This window comes from Patiria miniata, unplaced genomic scaffold, assembly GCF_015706575.1.
Source record: "Patiria miniata isolate m_02_andy unplaced genomic scaffold, ASM1570657v1 HiC_scaffold_9, whole genome shotgun sequence".
Classification (NCBI taxonomy): Eukaryota; Metazoa; Echinodermata; class Asteroidea; order Valvatida; family Asterinidae; genus Patiria; species Patiria miniata.
This window is the reverse complement of record NW_024037076.1, coordinates 20045863-20058826: the sequence shown is the minus strand read 5'-3', so window position 1 is coordinate 20058826 and position 12964 is coordinate 20045863.

Here is a 12964-nt window from a genome sequence, read left to right as displayed (position 1 = left end):
GTGGTGCAGTGTCATGCTTTTGAACTGCTCCTGGGCCTTGAGAAGAGATTGCCCTGGCTGATGCTGCCGGGGCCAGCGTAGCCGCTAAGTCACTTCATTCTGAAAGATATTCAGAGAAGGGAAAGTTCATCAAGTCAAGATTCCTAAGACAGCTGTAGGAATTGTCAAGAACTCTGAGGCATTCCATCTGAGATGCCTGTTCATCGTTTCCTTCTCAATGCTGTCATCTTCTTTCTCTCTCACACACCCCTGAGCTTCCCTCATCCCTTCCACACTTCTTCCTGTCTCATTGTTATCCTCTCTTTCCTGTTAAGACTTGCCAACATTTTTCTGTCTCCAGTCTTAAGTCTTCTTGTCATCTTTTTGTTGCTTCTCCCTTACCTTCCTGTCCCAGTTTTTTAATCTTTTTCTGCTCTCTCAGCAACCCATCTTTTGGGCTATCACTGATAGTCCTGTCTCCTTATTCTGCTTGGAATTCTCCTCACATACCCTGTTTTTTTCCTTAGTACATTTTCATCTTAGCTTTCATGTCTTAATAAATATGCCAACGTTCAAGAAAGAAGTGAATTTAAACAAGTTATCCTTGGAGCCCATTGAACCTTTGAATTAAAAGTAAAGAATTTTCAGCTGATAAGCAGTTTTGCGCTATTTTCTTGCTATAAGTAACACTTTCTGATCCCTTGGTTATGCTGGTCCTTTTGTCACTTGTGTGTACATGCAAGAATAGACTTTTACGATTCAGGGCAAAATTTGCTTTACATCTGTTGATAATGTGAAAAGTATTGATGCAGAGGGAAGCATTAACTACCCCTGCAATAATTTGCCTCGGTGCCTTTTGCGTCTTTTAACATCAGCTACCGGTACTTTACAAAAAAGCTCTTTGACCTTTTGGTCCAGCATGGCACAACTGGTTTATTGAAGGACAATTGCAAATTTTAGCCTGTGGCCAAATCATCCCAACTCCCATATTTTGACAGCACTGCCCCCCTTGTGTATTAACCTTAATCCAATAATCCTCACAGTGCACACTGCCCAGCTGTATGCCTATCTGATCTAGTGCATACACATTAGTGTGAATCTATTAGCCTGTTCCTTTATCCGCACTGAGCTAATTAGTGATTTTATCGGTGTTAATTACTAATGCATATTAAACGCGCTCCCCTCGATGCGCAATGCTTTCTAAACTTCGGTGGGCGAAAAATTGGCACAGCTACGCCGGGTCTGGCCTATAATAGACAGTGAGTCATTGTTTGCAGCTGATTTGCATAGATCAATATCTTGACGACCAGTTTTAGGAGGTGTCATGGGCACAATGAGAAGAGACACTGAAGCGTACAAGCATAGAATGGCTGCATTGTGCGCAATATTGTGTATCCATAGTGCAACATTAGTTCGGTTGATGATTTCTCGACCAGTCTGCTAGGCGTCAATACAACAATTTGGATTCACATTAACGTCGGTGAAGGGCAAAAATTGGCCTCGGTGAAGGGCAGAATCCAATAACAAGATTGCGGTTCAACGGTTCTTGGCTTGTCATCAGCAGAACTGTTTAGTGGTCCTAAAGTTCTTTGATGCAAATTGTTAGTACAGTTGTGTCTTGTGCGGGGAGCACTTTTCTAATGGGTTATATGGTTATTTAATCTTAATGTACATAAGGTGTTTAATATATGTGGTAAAGAAAAACAACAATTTGCAAGTCAATCATTCTTAAAAAAGGTATATTTTTCTGAAACTTTGTCCTTTCAAAGTGATCACTCCATTCTTCTTGCCCTCTTCCACCCGACCCAACACCGAGATACCCTGCTAGTGTGCATGCCTCCTTGGCTACTCAATAATCAAGTTTTGACTGCTTGATAATAGGTCTATTGACAGTTAGATCTTTACTCATTGTTTGGTTGGCTTTCTTGTTTGGGTTTGGTTGGATAGCCGGCTGGCTGGATAGGTAGCTGGTTGAAAATGGCTGCGGGATGGAAACAATTACCACTGGCTGAGGATATTTAACTCTGTAGTCACTGTATTGCCTGAAACCGCCCAGCCTATTACTCCCAGAGTGTAGTGCCCAAACTGTCATAGAACTCTGTGGTTTTATTGATTCTTCAGTAAATAAACAGGCTAATACAATATGGCACAGTTGCTAATGGGTTTGCTTCTTTACAAAAATTTAATAATTACTTCACAACTGATACTTAGCCCCCCCCCCCCCACACACAATAGTATTTTTTTAAATTCTGTTGTCCCCCCCCCCCCCCTTCTGCCTGACCATAAATCTTGATACACCACTTTAAATGTTATGCTGGCAATCTGGGCGACTTGCCTGCAGAATTGCTTGCCTCCTCTGTAACGAGTCTGCTTGATTCTTGACATGATTTGGTCCTTTTAACGCGTTGGTTGGTTTGGCAGTGCTCTCACTCAGTACAGCAAGGTTCGCTACACATACGTGTACACGTGTATAAGTAGAGCCTGGAGCGCTGTGGTCCAATGGTTACGGTGTTCGACTCACGTGCTGTGGTACGTGGGTTTGAACCCTGATGGGAACATGGTGCTTGTGTTCCTGGGCAAGACACTTTACTTCATTGCCTCTCTCCACCCAGGAGTATAAATGGGTACCTGTGAGGGTAGAGACCAGAATGCGCTGATCTCGAGCTGCTGCAAAAACTGGTCTCATGGCCCGATGAACAGGGGTAATAATTGTGAGCATTTTGAGACCTTTGGTATAAAGCGCTATATAAGCACCACATTATTATTTTTGTTATTAAGTGCATGTACCGATAACTAGGACGAGGAATGTTTTGTAACAATTCCTTTGCACCATCTACTCCAATCTTAGTCCATGTCCGAAATATAAGCACCCCTAAACCATTCACAACTTAAAACAATTATATACAATTATGCACTCAAACAATTATAACCTCATGGTTTTCTTTGCCAGAAAAGCTACATTTGAACTTATTGTGACATTACCTCCAGATCCCTTCACCCAATCAGGACTTATTCTTGTTGTGCCCATTCTTGAAAATCACGCATTCTCGAGAATGGGCATGCACATTCTTGAGAATGTGCAACTGGATCCTTGCTCAATCTTGGCAAAAAATAACTCTTCCAGATTGAGCGCACATTCTCGAGAATGCGCGACAAGATAACGGTCTTGTCGATGCCGAGCACCGGCTGCGCTTGGCAAGTCTAGCTGAATCCTCGTTCACTGATTCTCAATAATTATACTGTTGCAACGCAAGGCTCTGAAAAGTAGAGTGGATATGATAAGTAAAGGCGTATTAATATGGGGGGGGGGGGGACCGGGAAAATATAAGAGACATAATAATACTAGTGCAAAGAATTCTGATTTTTGGGATAATAAAAGCGGGGGGGGGGGGACGTAAGAATGAAGAATGTGAAGAATGAGAATGAATACTGCGACATCCCATAGTGCTAATGCTATTTCCCATTTAAATTGCCACCAATTTATTGTTCACATCCCACCATAACGTCGCAGAGCTGGATTCTATCTAGTCAAAAGAGCAATTTTGGCAGCTTCTGGACATCGTTTTTTTTTTTGTGGCACGCATATGATACATGCAGGGACTTGTAACTTGTCTAGCCTAAACAAAGCACTTCCCAGACTAGTTCCCAGTCCTCCGTTATTACAAAACTTCCCATAGTGGGCAGAAAAAAGCAATAATAACAGGTTTAATTTGATTCAAATTATCGTAATTATACGAGTACAGAAGCATAGCACATTTTCTTTCCTCTTTATATGAATTGTTTCCCTTTTAACCGCTATACAATTCATTTAACATAATTATGTCGTGCAATGTTTGTTAAGATTGGGCAAAATTCATAAATTGTGCACGTGATATTCCCAACCAATCTTAAGAATGAGCGCTCATTCTTAAGAACGCGTGCTCGTTCTTAATAATGGGCGCTCATTCTTAGAATGCGCGCCCATTCTCGAGAATGTGCATGCCCATTTTCGAGAATGCGTGATTTTCAAGAATGGGCACAACATTCTCACTAGAGTCGTAATGCCAAAGTCTTTTTGTTAAACCTCTTTTCCAACACAACAAACAAGAAATTTGTGTTAATCATAAGCTACTTGTCATGTTGCATCTCGGGGACTCAATCCTGTAACTTTAAGACAAATATGTTTCCTTTGATTCCTTATTTTTTGTATCCAGATATATTAAGTTGCCTCTTTGCTGAACAGCCTCTTGACCCTCACTCTCTTGCTTGCGTAAACAAACCCGCTTTCTCCAAGCTTTTCATTGATATATTATCGGGGACAGCTAGCCCACTCTCTCCTTAGCTTTCCTCCTCTTCAGCTTGTTCCAGAATGAGAGGTAGAGAGAGAGAGAGAAAAAAAAAAGCCATTCGGCAAAAGGAAGCGTCTGTGTTAAAAATGCACAAGCTGCTGTAAGGCCAGCGCACTACACGCATACAAACTAGCCGGTAAATCGCTACCGGCGGGTAATGATATATACCCCGACACGCAACACCAGGTGAGCCAACATTCCCTCACTGCCACCGGTCATGGAATTCTTGTCGCAGACTTTTTTTTTAAATCCTCAGTTATATATCTTGACGACATTATTTTCCGTTCTGGTTTTCACCAAACACCCGTTAAATTGCCAGATCTGTCACAGGATTGACTACAGGGGCCAGTTCAATGTGGATAAGTGTTACTTGCTTGTTGTAATCATGACGCCAGCGCTGTGTTGTGTGTGGTTTATCCTTTCTCGTAAAGGCAACAGTACATGTACTTCGGATAAGGTTGGATATTTTAACAAAACTCTTTCTTTTTTTAAATTAATACATATATGTAGCAGCCAACGTTGATAATTCTTGTCCCAATGCCCACATGTAGCTTTCATTGTACCAAACCAAAATGGATTTTCCATGAGGGGAATCCTGGTTACAAGTGTTAGACATTTAAAAAAAAAATTTGAACATGGATTGGACTTTAAAAGATGGATAAGAAAAAGCACATGCCCCAGGCCCACTGACACTCAATCTTGTTGTGAAGTAATAAGTCGTAAGCAACATTTGTGAAACCTGATAATCACTATAAGGAATTTGTCTCGTTCAGGATACTGAAAGTAGTTAGGCTGGGTACTTTTGGGAAAATTCATGCCTAATGTCAACAGTCCCATAGTGGGAAGGTTTTGAATGCATAATTATATTTGATCAGTATGCACATGTATTGATATTCAATTGAATTGAATTTGAGAGATGTTTATTGCAATTCTTGGCAGCATCAGGAATCAAACAAACAGATACATGTATGAAAGATACAAGTGTTAAGGAGCCAAAAACCCAAAAGCTTGTTATGGAGGGCCTTGCCATTCACATAGAAAGCATTCTATAACTTCAGTTTTGTGCGATAAACTTTTGACATTTACAGCATTATCCTTCAGATCTTTTTACCCAGTCGGAGTGTGAAACATTTAGTTAAACCGTAACTGGACTTTGTGTGCACAGCGTGAACATCCATCTCATCGAAAAAAAGTCTGCCGGGTTTACCTCATTAAACGATCGGCCTAAACCATTTCCGTGCCACCCGATCAGTTATTCCTGACACGCAATGGGCATTAGAGATGCTAATCTAGTCAAGTGAGCGTCGAGACGCTGTGTCTGGATGCACGCATTTATAAAGGTCTCCTCAGGAAATCTCAAGTTTTGCCTCCAAAGTTGCCTCCCTGTGATATCAAGCGCAAGACAGCCCCACCGACGACACACTTGGGGGGGGGGGTGCCTTGCTGAACATTAGCAGGAGCGCAAACACAAGTTTATTGTCTCCATCAATCTGTAAAGGGGGGGGGTGAGGACCACTCTAGAATCCTGGACTGCTGCTGTTTCCTTGTGAAGCATTCTTTTCTGAGATTCAAGAGGGTACAAGCAGATAATTGCAGCTCGAGAGATTAATGTTAAAACCATTCGCTGATATGAGGATGCGATTTTAATGAAGTTCCAGCTCGAGTGGTGATTTCTTGAAAGATGCGATTGTATGACTTTATGTCGGCAAAGACCAACTTTGTGTTAATACTGGTTCTTGTCATCATTCTTTGCTTGCCCACTCAAATGTCCAGAGCTCTGTACAAAACTCATAGTCTTGGTGTCTGCAAGGGAGGGCACGCTAAATGTGTGTCTTATTTTGGTAAATGAAATTGTTTTTGTGGACAGGACACAAGAAAACACTATTTTTCTGCTCCAAGTTTTGAGATTTAACTAAAACACACAAAAAACACTCCAAATAACTTGGTTAATGTACAACCAATATCTTTTGCCTGTTACGTCAGAATAAATGGTTCCAGTCGCTTTTTTGAAAAGGAAAATTACTTTGGAACTTTATCTTATATTCATCAAAGAAATGTTAACTAACAGAAGCTCTCTCTTTATAACATTTTTTTTTTCAGTTACAAATCTAACGTGCAGCTTGTGACGGTTGTATTTTTTTGGAATTCTTTGGAACTTTTTTTTAAACAAACAAAGATTGTTCATCAATTTTATGTAAAATCAACTCCACATATCTGACTCACACAGGTAGGTTGAAACAGAATTGTCCACATTACTGTAATGGATGATTCAGTTGAAGTTTATGGTGATAACTTTTATATTTAAAAAAAAAGTTTTGTGGGTGTTTTGGTGGCTTTTGTCAAACTCATATTTGAAAGCTGACAACTTTGATAAAAAAGCTCTCTCTGCTTCTCATTTGAGAACTTGAGCAACGTTTCAATTCCGGTTCAATCGCATTTTCTTTACCCTCCACTTTTTAAAATTCATGTTCAAATGAAATTGAAATGTCAAGACATCTACAGTAAGCTTGCTGATAATTGAAGGATCTTAACTCTTAACTCCCACCCCGAACTACAAATCTCTGCCTTTAGCTTGAACTGTTTCCATCCCAATGATCAGTCTAGCCACAGCTCCCACATGGCTAGCTAATAGGCCTACCCCAAGGCAAGGAAATCCATAACGCTCACATTATATCTAATCGGATTGTCCCAGTCATCCTCCAAAGTGTCTGAAGCATCTCAGGTATGGCATTCCAGGTTATTCTCGACTCGCAACATATCTTCCCCCAACACGCATAAAAAGAAAATGTAATAGAGATTTATCTATTTGTCATCCTTGACAGCTCATTAGTGAAATTGGGAATCACCCAGGTTTGCTTGTAACCCCACCCCTTTGTTCCGGGATGGGGGGGGGGATATATTCCATTGGTCCACTGGATCAAAAGGCTTAGGTTGCGACAACCAGAAATCACCCTGCGCGATGCAGCCTCATGCCCCTCTGCTCATATTTCATTGCCTAACAAGATTAGCACAGTGGACTTCAGTCCCTCCCAATACATCAAGTCCACTGAACACACTCTTTAATATCTTGGGTAGGTTTAAGCCAAAACGATTTCCCCCTGGGTGTTCACACAGAGATCGCTAAGAAAATTAGAGGAAGGATGTGTCCAAAACTTTAATTTCTGTATTTAATCATCATCGTGCAGAAGTACATGTGTCAGTGCCTTTGACTGATGTCATTTAACACAGAAATCCCTTTTACACTTTAACATTCAAAAGGAAGGATGCAATGTGGAGTGCTGTGGCCTCGTGGTTAAGGGCACTGGATTCAGTCGTGGTCTGTGGGTAAAGCTGCAGGTTGTAGGTTCGAGTCCAGCCCAGGGTCATGGTGCGTGTGCCCTTGGGCAAGGCACTTTGTCACTCATTGCTTCTCTCCACGCAGGAGTAAATGAGTACCTGTGAGGGCAGAGATGGTTATTGTGATTGAATTAGCTTCCTTGCGCCTAACAGGCTGCATCGAGCTGATATACTCCACAGGGAGCTGAGATGGTATTTGGAATGTTTAATTGGCCCAATGATCAGGGGTAGTAATAATGTAAAGCGCTTTGATCCAAGTTAAAAGCGCTATATAAGAACCTGTTATTATAATGAAATTCACATTGTATGTAAATAATGTCTGTAATTTTTTTTCTTCTAAATTTATATTTCTTGTTTGAAATACCTGTAAACCATTGGTCCTATCAATATGATTTCTCATTCTTCTTTGCACTTTTATATACTTTAATATGCAGTAATTTCAGATCATAGTTGACACTGTACCACTGGCCTATATCTCTCTCACCCCTTGTGTCATACAATCCACCACGGATCAATTGCATACAGCGTATGGTACATCTGCCACAGTGTCAGCACATTTGGGTCCGCCTTTAATTAGTTTTTAAAATTACTTTAATTTTGGAACCTGATCCAACATTAATCCTATCATCCATCATTGGCAGCCACTTTATTAATTTTTGGCGATTACGCTTTCAAGGTCGCCAACTGTTGTGTTTTTCAAGCTGCACATGTACAAAAGGGACGAGACACTGTGTAGAAGTGACACCCAAAAAGCCGAGATGTTCAGAGACAGTAATCAGTTAGGGACTTACCACCAATGTTTCCCCAATGACTCATACAATCAACCCAAGTCCATTTATTTGTTCCTTCGACCCCCCCCCCCCCCCCCGCCCCATCTCTCTTTCCCTCCCTCCCACCCCTTCATCCCTCCAGTTCTACAATGATCCTATTACATCCCACAGAATCACTGCAAATCCATCTTGGAATCCGGCCCGAACAAGAAGGGGGGGGGGCCCCTATATCCCTCGCATTGACTGGCAAAGCCACAACCACGACAGATGATACCACATTCTGAAACCCGATGGCCAAACAAGATTCATGCTTCCCACCCGCCGAATTTCCATATTTTTTTGTCTGGACTTCGTCTTTGACTCGCAGCTCATCACTGAGTTTCCGAGCAAATAAAGACTACGCTGCCCACGGCCAGAAGAGGGTAGTAAGGTGTGATGTGAGCTGACCTCATACGTTCCTGAAAACGAGAGGTCGAATCCAGGAAGCGTCTCCGCACGCACGAGGGCGTCACATTATTTCCTCTTGGGCTAATCATTTGCTAGAGCTGCAGGGCCTGCCATCTTAATATTACATCAGCTGTCATTCTGAGATGGAGCATCTTGTCTCTGTCCCATCCCTAGGCCATGATTTTTCACAGTTAATTTCTTGTTGCTTTTCTCTTTTCAATCCTTAACTCCTTTTTTTTTCTCACTCCCTCTTTTTCTCACGCCTTGGTTATGAAGTTATAACTCGAAGCGTCGTGTTGAGAAAGGGGACAGGTTTCTGCTTGGCTTGGCCCGGGAACTGCAGGTTTAACAGTGTTTATCATTGCGAAAATAGAATGAAGACACAGGAAATTGTCTTGTCCAGGAGGAAATTGTAGCTTTTAAGCACGTGTCTGTCTTGTTTTTCATGTCTCTGCAAGTATTTCTTGAAAAATTGATGTGTGACAAATATTCCCCTCTTTCTTGATTTAAAAGCATTTAGTATTATTTATGTGTCATCCTATCTCTTGTTTGTATTACAATTACACTTGTTATTTTGCTTGGAAGAAGGTTTTATTTCCATGCGTGAATCTGACATTTGAAATTATCCAAGATCAAGGAATGGATTGATTTTAAGGGCAGTTTGAATGAAAAGGTTGGTTAAAGGAGCATGTAATGCTTTCTGAATAGTTTCCAGCATTGAATTCAATTCAAATAGTGAATCCTAGTAATCTTTTTAAAATAAATTGCCGTACAGAGAAAGAGTTTAATGGAATGGCACAGATATTTATTTCAGCAATTATTTTCCGATCAGAAGGTGCATGTATGAAAGAGTAGAATGTGTAGAGAGGTATGTTGCTCAGCTGTGCATAGAATTGGGGCAATACAATTTTCAGCACTTGAGCAAAAGGACGATGAATTCCCAGTCTTACTAATCAATATGATGCCATTTTAGTCCAACCTGATATCTTACCATTCCTGACTTTGTTCCCCAAGGGTTATCAATAGTTGTGGTCCCAGCCACCAAAAATGAACTAGACATGTGAACATATATCAAGACAGAGAAGCAGAAAATGGGGTCATATCGTGCATCTGGCAAATGATAGTGGTTATTCCATGTCCTACCCGCGTGGAAACAGAGTACCTTCCGTTTCCCCATCGGGATTGCCAATTTTCTAATTTTCACTATTGATTTGTGTTGGGGCCGGCGCACCGTGTCTCCCTTGCTGCCACGCCGTCATCATCTAACATGGCCACGTCCCCCCCTTGTTGTACATTCTCTGCGACACTTGTGTTGCAGGTGTGGGGATGAAGGCCAGGAGTTGTGGGTCAATATTGCTCATCTCCACCTCCCCAGGTGTTGCTGAGTCCAACCCCCCTGTGGAAGGCGCGCCTCGCACACCGCTTGCTGTGTGCTCTCTCAGACAGGGGAGGCTGCGAAACCTGATCTGGCTCCCTTTGTACTGTTCTGAGTCCCCCCTCAACCAACTGAGTAAATACTCCAACCTCTTGTGCGGCTGCGTCGGGGGCTCAGCAAATTGTGATTGATTCCGCTGGTATCTTAGTGGAATATAGTCGCTGCGCATTTTTATGATGAGATGGCTGAGCAGGTCACTGTTTGATCATATCGGGTTCGGGTTGGCGAAGACCGAGAGAGCTCAGGAAAATTTGAAACAGCCGAAAGATCTCAAGTCGTCACTTCCTTAGCGATGATGTACATTAGATCACAGTCTCCCAGAGCTCTTTGAGATTCTACAAGGCAGTTTTGGGATTAGGGTCAGGGGGATTCTTGTAATATTGGAGTACCTCCAGTTGGAGTTTGTTCACAGCCTGGTAGGGGGAGTTAATTATTCTCGCAGGCCTTAGACTGATTATCAAGTGGCATGAAGTGGATGGCCTGAATGCAATTAACACAAGACTCTCTTAGCATGCAATAAGTGATGGCTTTCTGTACATGTAGGTGCTTGACTCATAGCATGTGCATAGCCATGTCTTCATTTAATATCTGAGGGGTTTGGACTTTGTTTCCTGGTGAAATGGAAGTGAACAAGATTGTACCAGTCATGCTATCAGCAATGCCTCCTTCGTGCACTTAATGATGAAAATATTTAGATATTTCAAACATCAGTTTTTGTCAAAGGTATATTACCTTAATAAATTGTACCCCTGTAGAAAACATAACCGGCATGTTTTCCTGATTGTGTATAAATACAAGTACATGTACTTATACTGTACCACACTTGATTTTTGTACACGTACTATAAAAGTGTATTATTTCAGTGAAGAACTCATTTTCAGCAGCTTTTTTTGTAATAGTTTCTGATGTTCTTCAACATTTAATTGTTTGATAAGTTAACGTGTATAGGTCAACTGATCATCACTAGCAAAAAAAAAGAATTCGCGTTTTAACCCTTTATTTAATGTTCAGATTATTTGGATTAAATGCACAGATTGTAACATTTCTTGGACTGTCACTAGCAACTGCCCTGTACATCAAAGGTTTAAAGGTATCCCGGTAGAGTAGGCCATTGTCAATTTTTTTTGTTTAAAGCAACAAAAGTGATCAAATGTAAAAATGAAGGTACTTAACAACTAACCCGATTAAGTTTTAGCTCCGTGAATGCTGCATATTTCGAGAAAACACAATATTCTGGATCTCGATTTTGAGTTCAAAATTTACCGAGTCATGTTTTGAATTGCGCCCTCTTGTGACACAATCCCAAAGTCAGCATTCGGGACATGATTCTCATTCAGCCGATTGTAGCTACGTGATGTCACACACTGGACTGACTGATAATAGCAGCCACGTGTGCATTGTGTCAACGCTTGCGTCCATTCACGAATTCGTCCAGTTACACAACAACTACAAACGGAAATTTCCAAAAATGTGTCACTTGACACATCTTTGGAAATGACCTACTTTTATTGTTTTCTTCAAAATGACAGCATGCCAGAAGGAATAATTTCACAGGGAGTTTATCGACATTACTATCTTTAAACAAGTAAGCTTTTTGACAATCATTTGGTCGGTTACTTTTTGGATAACTGCACTCTGGCTTTAAACTCCTTTTTACTTATTAAAAGAAACTGTTAAGCAAACTTGTCATTTCAAGGAAATGCGTTAATAAAGATGGTTTTGTTCCAAATGGACTTGTTAAAAAATTACTTGATATTAACTACATTAATTGCAACTGTGTTGAATCACACAAAATATCTTACACAGTGTTATATAAGAACATGTATAAAAGACATCACATTTAGTTATTTCTTTTTTCAAATTTACTTTTCTGTTTTCAGAAAATACACCTATTCTTTTTTCAGTCAAACTTGCCCAAGTGAAGGTGCTTGCAACACACAAGCTTGAATAGCATTTATCAGCATGATGAGTTACATTTCAGCCCGTTGGCCAATTTCATTGTTGATTGATTTTTGTTCCTGTCGCTCCTAATTTGCAGTGTACCAATATCAATAACCGTCCCTTCTGAGCTGCCGTGTAAATTCACTTTGTGAATGGCTAATGGCTTTGCTCATTAGCAAAGCTGTCAAGTTGTTAAAAAGAAAGCCACCGAAGCCAGGTAGATAAGTGCGTCCTGGCAATTTATCCCAATCAACATTCAACCTGTTAATGTCTTTTAATTTGTCTAATGTCCAGCCGTGTAATTAACCAGTGTGTAATTAACAGTGGGGATCCGTATTGCAAACACGGCAAGAGTCAGCACATTATTGGATTTTGTGTAGGATGAACCCTTTCACACCAATGCCCAGTGCGATCGATGGACCTACATGTATGTTTGTGGAGGCGTTGGCCACAGTGACAAGAATCCCCCAATGCGGTAACATGCAATGAATATCGTCTCTAACCCATGATGAATGCCGCCTCAGGTCGTTGAACCTTCACTTTGGGTAGGTTAGTTTGTTTGCATGAGAGTTTTTTGTAAAAAAATACTTTTTTGTTAGGATTTTGTGCAAATCTATACCGTTAGCAAAATACCACAGTGCTCATTATCTTATGAAGGTGTGGGGAATTTCCTAGGGTTATTCCCTGAAGAATTGTGTTTTACCTGAATATTTGTTTAGTTAGGCCTA